The following is an 8,689-nucleotide window of genomic DNA, read 5'->3' as shown; positions in this document are numbered from 1 at the left end:
ATAGCACTTGTACTTTGCTCCTGCAAGTGGCATTGACTCGTATAGGTGCTTGCTACCTTCACATTACTGCACCTCCTCCTTCTCCCACCCTCGCCTCCTTCCGTGCCCATCAGAACCCAAGCGTGTTGTGTTCCGCACTGGCGCCAAAAGCTGCTGCTGCTGCTGCGTGTCCTGCGGCCCGCCTCCTCCCCCCACCAGCCTGCCTTCCAGCATTTGGAACACCTCCAAATCGGAGTGCTCATAATGCTCAGTTTTGGAGCTGTTCTTCATCATTTTCCCAAATCAAATATACTGATCTCTGTAACTTGCTGTAGAAAAAGTAGGATAGAAATTGAGCAAGAAATGCTTCCAGTGTTATTAGGACTGGAGTTGCATTTCAAAAGCATTGCCTTTTATTTGTTTGTTTGTTGTTTAAAAAAGGAAGACAGTGATATTGGTTGGCATTCCCCATAGAAAGAAAGCGGGGAAAAAAGAATAATAAAGGCACTCAATTCTCATTTATGGAGGAGTTTATCATATGGATCCAGATATCCTCCAATACACAAAGCGAAAATCGTTCCACTTTAACTGCTGTCTGTAACCATATGGTAACAATCCGTTGTTTTTTGTGCACATCAAAAGTCCTGCTGAATGACGTCTGGAGCGTTAGTGGGCCAGAGCTGCAGTGAAGGAGGATGCAGGTGGAGGGGGGGAGAGCCAAGGCTGGGGTGGAGGGGGTGGGGGGAGGGCACTGGTGGTGGGGAAGCCCAGCGCTGGGGCGGCAGGGTGTGTGGGGGCGGGGGGAGAGCCCAGGGCTGGGATGGGGGACAGCCAAAAATTTTTTTCTTCGGGGCGGCAAAAACCTAGGGCCGGCCCTGATGATAATCCATAGTCTTTAGTCAGAAAAGCTTATAGTGAAAGCCATGGTTGGAAGCTGACGGTAGGCAAATTCAAACTAGACCTATGATGTAAATTAAGTGATAGTAATTAACTACTGGAACATTTTATCTAGAGATGTAGTGAATTCTTCAGTACTTGAAGTCTTCAAATCGAAACTGTATCTTTCTAAAAGACGTCCTATGGCTCAACCAGACATAATGGGGTTGATGATGAGTTCCGTGGGTTATGCAGGAGATCAGATTATCTTAAATGGTTCCTTTGGGGTTTAAAATCTATTAATCAAAATGGAAGAAGATTTCTCTATATGTTAAATGATGAATGACAAATCTAGTTTTATGTTATGAAAAATTCTTATACCAAAATTAAAGAATTCAGTCACTCCCAATAATTTTTTTGCAAATATATTTGTAGAGTTATTGCCAGAAATGCATCAAGAACAGATGGGTTGGACCTCACCCTCCTACGTTTGGCTTGTAAGCAAGTTTAGTGCTTCATTAACTTATGAATATAACTTATGAAAAATGGCATCTCAGAAATGGACAAAAGGAATATGCAATCTTGTTTCCTAGTTCTGTGATCTTCCACAGAATTATCAACAATTGACGGTTTGCTAAGCCTTAATTCTGCCAGTCTTACATTTAGTTCCATGTGGTTTTTTTTCTGAAGAAAGAAATTAGTAAAATCACTAAAAGTACTTGCTGGTAATGAAAGCTAAATGGAGTCCAATATAATCTTCTGTATGTACAGGCTCATAGTTTCTGGAAGAATCTCATTCTGAGCTGAAGCTTTCCATGCTTTTTTGAGAAAAATCTCTTCAATCATCAGATTATCTGATAGCCTGATCAACCCTAGTATGTCGAAAATGGCAGTTACACCTCAACTGTATAAATCTGCATAGCTTCACTGACTTCAATGGATCTGTGCTGACTTATACCAACTTGCCTCTAGCATTTAAATAAATAGTTCTTAATGAGGAAGGTTCACTTATATTTTGGGGGCAAGAGTGGGGGAAAGAGACTGCATGCCTGCACTAACATAGACCTTGTTGTGACCTGGGATATGATGCTGAGGAGACTACAAGGGCTGTGACAGCTGGCCTTTTGCCAACATCTTTTTGTGGTGAAGGTGTGGTCTACTGGTCTACATTCATCTTGTGCCCAAGTTAGCAAAATCAGTACAACCCTCTTGTATGGTACTCTTGTTTTTAAGAGTGTCCACACAAGAGGGTTTGGTTGCATGGTGCACAAACTGTGGAGGATATCATTAAGGTGTCTCCTGCAAACCCTTCAAAGCTGGTGCCTTCAAAACTGCTTTTTACCAGTAGGTAAGATATTAAGACACTAGTAGCATTCCTCATTCTAAGTATCTGGTCTTAGTGGTAGCTATCTGATTAAACAAATAAAGAACAAAAGTATTTCATAGTTGCTCTGTTTTCTCAAATTTACTACATACAGTTTTTCAAAGTGGAAGAATATTTTGCACAAAACTGCTTTAGAGAAAGATGGGTTATTTTAAGAAAGCAGGAGGCAAAATTAGTGAGCCATACTCTAACAGCAATAAGCCTTATGACAGTGTGCATTAATAGCCTATTGGTGCGTTTCAGAGGTGGCAGAACCTGCATGCCAAAACCCTACTGACTTATACCCTGGGGAGGCTTATTGCTATTTCAAGAGTAAGCTGCTTTTTGCAGTGACTTCACTTTTCCCCCCATTGTAAAGAATAATAATAAAAGGGTGTTTGTCCTTGGGTGGATTTTACAGTCTTGCTTGGTCTCAATCCCTGTAGTTACTACCTACTGGGATGGGAGTACTTCCCACTTATTGCTCAACTTGGCCCCCATACTGCCACCGATCCCGGTTTCAGTGGGACTACTCAGGATCGCAAAGGTAAGCACGTGTGTTTCCAGGAGCAGGGCCCAAGTGGTGAACTGTGTGCTTGGGTCTTGTAGGCACGGGATGGATGAGTGGCCGAGTGAGGTGGGGACACAGATCCAGGGAAGAGCGCAGGTGAGAAATAGTTGAAGGGGGCTGTGTGTGGTGGTCCTTCCCTTCCCCTCCCCGCCCCCGACGAGGTTTGGGTCAGGCTGGGTAGGAGCCCTACACCAGGGTATGCAGGGGCGGTGGCAGGGCGCTGGGGCGTCCTCCCTGGAGGCGGGGTGGTGGGTGATGGGGAAGCACTGGGGCGCACACTCTCCAGGCGGGGCAGTGCGCGGCTGCAGCCCGTGCGAGTCTCTCGGGGGTGGGGGGCACGTTTGAGGGGTGCAGGAGCTGCAGTGTCGCTTTGGGGGAGGGAGGCGGAGTCACCGGGGGAGCTGCACCCTCCCCTCCGCGCACAGGGCGGGGTGGCCAAGCCCGGCCCAGCCTGGAGCGCGTCGCTGGCGTGTGTGGAGCCGAGGCGGGAGAGAGGCTGCAGCTAAGCTCCGCGGTCGCCGGGCTGACACAGCCCGGGCCCCGCCAGCAGGTCAGAGGCGTCGCGGGTGTGTGTGGGGCAGGGCCCGGGGGCCATGGGGGTGCGGGTGCGTGTCCGTGGGTGCCGTGCGCGGGGGCAGCGAGGCGCCTAGAGGCTGGGGGAAGAGGGCACCGGCAGACGGGCCTGCAGCGCTCCGCGGGGGTGAACTGGTCCCCGGGTGCAGGGGCGGCTTTTTGTTCGCTCCGTTTGAGTGCCTGCGCTTGTTTGTCGCTCCGGCTCTGACGAGGCGCGGGGGCTCAGGCTGCGCTGCAAAACCCCACCCACCCCCGGGCTCCGCTTTGCCTCCTGCGGCTCCCACGCTGCAGACGGGGAGACCGTGCTGGGTTCGCGAGTGACAAGCAAGGCCGGCGTGTGTCAGCTCTGCACCTGTGCAGGAAACGCGTGTCGGGAGGGACGTGAACCCAGCGCCTCCCCACCCCGGTGCGGAGTTACGGCTGAAGAGCGCTAAGTTGTCCTGCTCTGTTGACATGGTCAAGTGTTTATCCTCAAACTTTGGCGTGTTTCCCACGTCTGTTCTAAGAAGTTGGGCTGCCTCAGAGGTGGTAACCACTGAGACTGGGAGTTCTGTTTGAATTAGACAGGAGCTTCATGCTCTTCCTCGGGACGGGGAGAGCTCTGCTTACTCCCTATTGTATGTGGTTCAGTGGCAATTGATAGTTCTGTTAAGTCAGCATTCGGCACACTGCGCTTGGTAGAAAGTAGCAATGAGCAGAACTAATGTTTTTGTTTCTTCTGGAGGATGAGATCTCTGATTAAGGCCTTGTTTACGTTAGCATTTTTCTTCAGATTTCTCACCATTGCAGTTCTGCTGCTGACGGTAGTGGTGTCAAGGTATTTTTTCCCCCAGTTTGAACTTTAGCATCGAAAAGTGGGGACCGGCATGGACACTTCTAAGCTTAATTCCTAGTTTAGATCTGATAGTGCTGCCACCAGCCAAAATATAGTGTTTGGCCCACTTTCTGTTCCCCCAAAACCTTCCCTGGGGAGCCCAAGACCCAAACCTCTTGAGTCTTAAAACAAGGAGAAATAAACCATCGCCCCTTCTTTCCCCCTCCCAGACTTTCCCCTCCCTGGGCTACCCTGAGAGACTACAGTGATCCAAACTCCTTGGATCTTAAAACAGAGAGGAATTAACCTTCCCCCCCTCCTTTCCCCCCACCAATCCCTGGTGAGTTCAGACCCAATTCTCTTGGGTCTTAAACAAGGAAAAACAATCAATCAGGTTCTTATAAAAGAAAGCTTTTAATTAAAGAAAGAAAAAGTAAAAATTATCTCTGTAAAATCAGGATGGAAAATGTTTACAGGGTATTCAGTTCATATAGATTAGAGGGACTTCCCCCTGCCCCCCAGCCTGAAATTCAAGTTACAGCAAACAGAGGTAAAATCCTTCCAGCAAAATACACATTCACAAGTTAAGAAAACAAACATAAGACTAATCCACCTTTTCTAGCTAGTACTTACTATTTTGAACATAAGAGACTGTTTCAGAAAGATTGGAGAAACCTGGGTTGCACATTTCGTCCCTCTTAGCCCCAGGCATGAACAACGAACAAAACAAACAGCACAAACAAAGACTTCCCTCCACCAAGATTTGAAAGTATCTTGTCTCCCCATTGATCCTCTGGTCAGGTGTCAGCCAGGTTCACTGAGCTTCTTAACCCTTTACAGGTAAAAGAAACATTAACCCTTAACTATCTGTTTATGACAGGTGGCTAGGTGGGCTTATACAGATATCTTTCCAGAAACTACTGGTCCCTCTTAACTCATCTAGACTTGCTGTAATTAGGGTTAGACAATACTGTGGCTAAAACATCAGTGGCCTGTCTGTACTAGCTCTTCCTTTACTGCTACTTTGCCTCTAGTAGAGCTGTGCTGGTGGGAGTGAAACAGTGGGATGTTTGAATAAAAATGCTAGTTTGTAATCACACCCTGAGAAACTGGGGAAAACACTTAAGTACCCTCCTCTGTTGCCAATTATACGCAGAAAGTCTGTAGATAGATAATGCTGATTAGAAGATGTCTTTTCACTTTTTAAAAAAAAACTTTATTTTCAGTCAGTTTTTGTTTTGAGATGTTTTGTCTGTGATTTTTAGACCTGTTCTACTCCTGACCACAAGTGCAAATAACATCAATAATAATGCATACATATATTTGAAACAGCATGACCTACCTTGAGATATACTTTGCTTAACTGTAGTATGAAACCATGCAAGGATAATCTAACTAGTGAGAATGTTTATGGTAGTCGTTTCAAATTGTTGTATTTTGAAAGTAATACAGAATTATAATTAGGAGCAGAATGTAATTGTTTTCTTAAATATATGTGACTCAGCATGTAACTTTAAAACACTGTTTATACCACGGTGTGTGGATTAAAAAAATCCTTTTGATCCTCATTACCTACAGTTCTTGCATTGAGTTTTCTGACACTTAATGTGTATTTGAACACTGAAGTGTCATCCAGGGGATACTGCCTTTGAAGAATGGTCTCTAGCATTGCCGTGCCAGGCTAGTAGAAAACCTCTTTTACACTTGCTCTTAAAATGTGTTGACAGTGGAGAGAAAAAAAAGTTCAGCATCAGCACTGCCAGTTTTGGAAACTATAGTGTAGACTGGGCGTCCGGCATGGTGGTAAAAGTATCTGCAGTCTGCCGTTCAGCTTGAATGTGCTAGCACTGGTGCTTGAAAAACTCAGTTTACTTAGTATTGTTCAGTGCCAGGTTGGCATGTGTTTGAAGGATAAGAGAGCACCTAGTGGGACAAGAGCCGTTTTCTTCCTCTCTGATGATAACGCTTTTTTAACACTAGTTGTCATCTTGTTCCCCTCTGCATGCTGCTCTTCTCCCAGATTACCATGAATGCCTTGGTTTGCTTCTATTCCAGGCTACTGGTATACAAGGCTATTGTGCTTCAGCCACTGGCACTCTACTGCTTACGTAGACCCTGATCCTGTATGTAGCTATAGGTGGCCTGACCCCTTGATTTCACTGCAGCTCTGCACAGGTGCGTTGGTCTGCCTATGTTGAAAGCAGCTTGCAGCTTCAGGGCCACAGAGTGGTCTGGCAGCCTGCTTGTTTTGCTATATTAGCATTGGTCTCCTCATGAGTGGAATGGTTGCATGTGCAACCAGTTTGTCATTTGTAAGCCCAGCTGTGCTAAAATGTGTGTAGTCTCAACATAGTTTTCCTTCTGAAGTTTAATTCCTCCCTTCATCATCGCAGCCTTTTCTTCTTTCTTTCTTCACCTATTTTTAAAGTCAAGCAGACAATTGGGACAATCTGTCACAATCTCAAATTTTTTAGATTAAGGTGCTAGAAGTGGCATATGATTCGTTATCTTCTTAATGTTTGTCTTTTATAGAATGAAGCCTGTAATGCTGAGACAGTTTGGACAAAAGTCTACTTATTGGTAAATCTTAGACAAAATTCCTGTTTGCTATTACATCCACCCTCTTTCTGTAACTTTTGTTTACTTCTCTGCTGATTGGATAGTCTCTAGAATGGGAGTTGTGTGGGCTGTAAATTTGGAATGAATTAGTTCAAAGGAAGAAAATATTCTTTCTATGCGGGCAGAGGAAGCTACTGCTGTTAAAAGTGAGATTAACTTCAACAGTCTCTGAATCCAAGTGCTTAAGTGACTTCCACCAGTTGACTGGTGTGACTTTCTTTAAAAACATCATCAGCAAACATATATTTTTTGAATGGTTTACCCTTAGTTCTGAAGTTTATTACAGTTTGCATTATCGAGGGATGATTGCTGGATGTCCATGTCATAGCCAACTCCTCTTCTTCAGCAGTTAAAGTTTGACGTTGGTACCGAATATTGAGAATATTTGGAAGAAAATGAGCTGGATATAATGCTTGTCCCATTTGTTTTTTTAATGCTTGTAATTTAACTCTGGTATTGCATATTTCTCTATTTAAGATCTCACTCAGTTCCTTCTAAATTTCAATAGCATCAGCAATAAAGCAGTTAGTTCCCTGCATTTTGTTCATGGCTACAGAAATAGGCTTCAGGATACTCAACATGTGTTCAACATTTCTCCTAAGCCCAATGTTGAGAACTTTGGCTGTGACAGTGCCATCTATTTTTTCATGATTTTGTTCACAAACTGTCATCAGATTAGGCCAGTTCTTGATATAGTGCTCAAAACAGTCCAGTACTGAGTTCCATTGCACGTCTTGTAGGAGAGTTAGCTGGTTGGTCCCCACTTTGTTCAGAACAGCTGCTGCAAAGTGGTTGTTTCAGAAGTATTTTTCAATTTCAGCAACATTAGCCTTTATTTCTCGAACACTGAAGTCTTTGGCTAGGAGGTGCATCAAATGAGCACAGCAAGTGTATGTTATTAGCTTGGGATTCTCTTCTAAATAATTTCTTTCCATCTTGGATACATTTGCAGCATTGTCTGTGACCAAGCTGCGTACTGGACATTTGAATTTTTTTTCATAGTTTGTTATAGCTTTTACTGCTACGTCTTGTAAGTATTTGGCTGTGTGCATTTCCTAATATATCAATTGTTTCTGTAAGGAAGACATTCCCTTCTTCTATTGTCACACAATGTCCACATACAACAGGATCATTGTGGACATTGCTCCACCCATCAAGACTCAGGTTAACAATTTTACCCTCTAGATCTTTTACACACAGCTCAGTTCTTTTTCATACACTTTATACAGCAATTTGCCTGCGACATCTGCTCTGTTGGGTGGACTGTATCCTGTTCTTAATGACTGAACCATGTTAATGAAGTGTGGGTTCTCAATCATACGGAAAGGAGAGTTTGTTGCATAAACAAACTGGGCAATTTATTAATCTGTTACCTCTTTTTGTAATCTACTGGTTCTTATCACAAACTTATCTATGGTTGTTTCTGGATGATGGAGATTTTTTTTTTTTCTTTTTGCTACAGGTGATATACTGTGGCTGTGTGACATACATGATGTGACTGAAATACTATCATTGGCAGATAACTGAAACTATAGAAAATGATGATTTTGAAAGTGGATAGTCTTCAGAATCCTATATGTTGAGGATGGATTCTCCTAAACAAAATAAGTCAATGCAGTTATTTAATTATTATTACCATGCTACTCGTTAAGTAGTACTCATTGCATTCAGTGACATGCAGTACTACTTTAAAGGTGAAACTGTAAAAGGAAGATCTGCCTATTTCAGCTATTCATTTTTTTTATCACAACTGCATCTGAAATGATAATACCATAGAGTAACAACTGTATTTTTTGCTCAAACATGAGAATTCAAGAATAGTCTATAAGGAAGACAGGCAGTCCTTAGGAAAGAAGTATTGTTACGTGCCTGAGTGCTTTACAGGGATGAGACA

General features: G+C 43.8%; 1 protein-coding gene across 9 annotated transcripts in view; it reads left to right on the top strand.

The window, feature by feature from the left end:
• The first annotated feature begins 3,144 nt into the window (after positions 1 to 3,144).
• The window catches only part of MBNL2 (muscleblind like splicing regulator 2), a 180,712-nt gene continuing 175,167 nt past the window's right edge, over positions 3,145 to 8,689 (top strand). For 8 of the 9 annotated variants that reach the window (XM_032771443.2, XM_032771440.2, XM_032771438.2 and 5 more), the window contains exon 1: positions 3,254 to 3,339. The gene's annotated coding sequence lies outside the window, so the exon portion shown is untranslated. Of the gene's footprint in view, positions 3,340 to 8,689 lie in introns of all 9 variants that reach the window. The other variant, XM_032771445.2, reaches the window with a different exon arrangement.

This window comes from Chelonoidis abingdonii, chromosome 1, assembly GCF_003597395.2.
Source record: "Chelonoidis abingdonii isolate Lonesome George chromosome 1, CheloAbing_2.0, whole genome shotgun sequence".
Lineage (NCBI taxonomy): Eukaryota > Metazoa > Chordata > Testudines > Testudinidae > Chelonoidis > Chelonoidis abingdonii.
The sequence above is the reverse complement of the archived record's forward strand: the minus strand, read 5'-3'. Positions and strand labels throughout refer to the sequence as shown.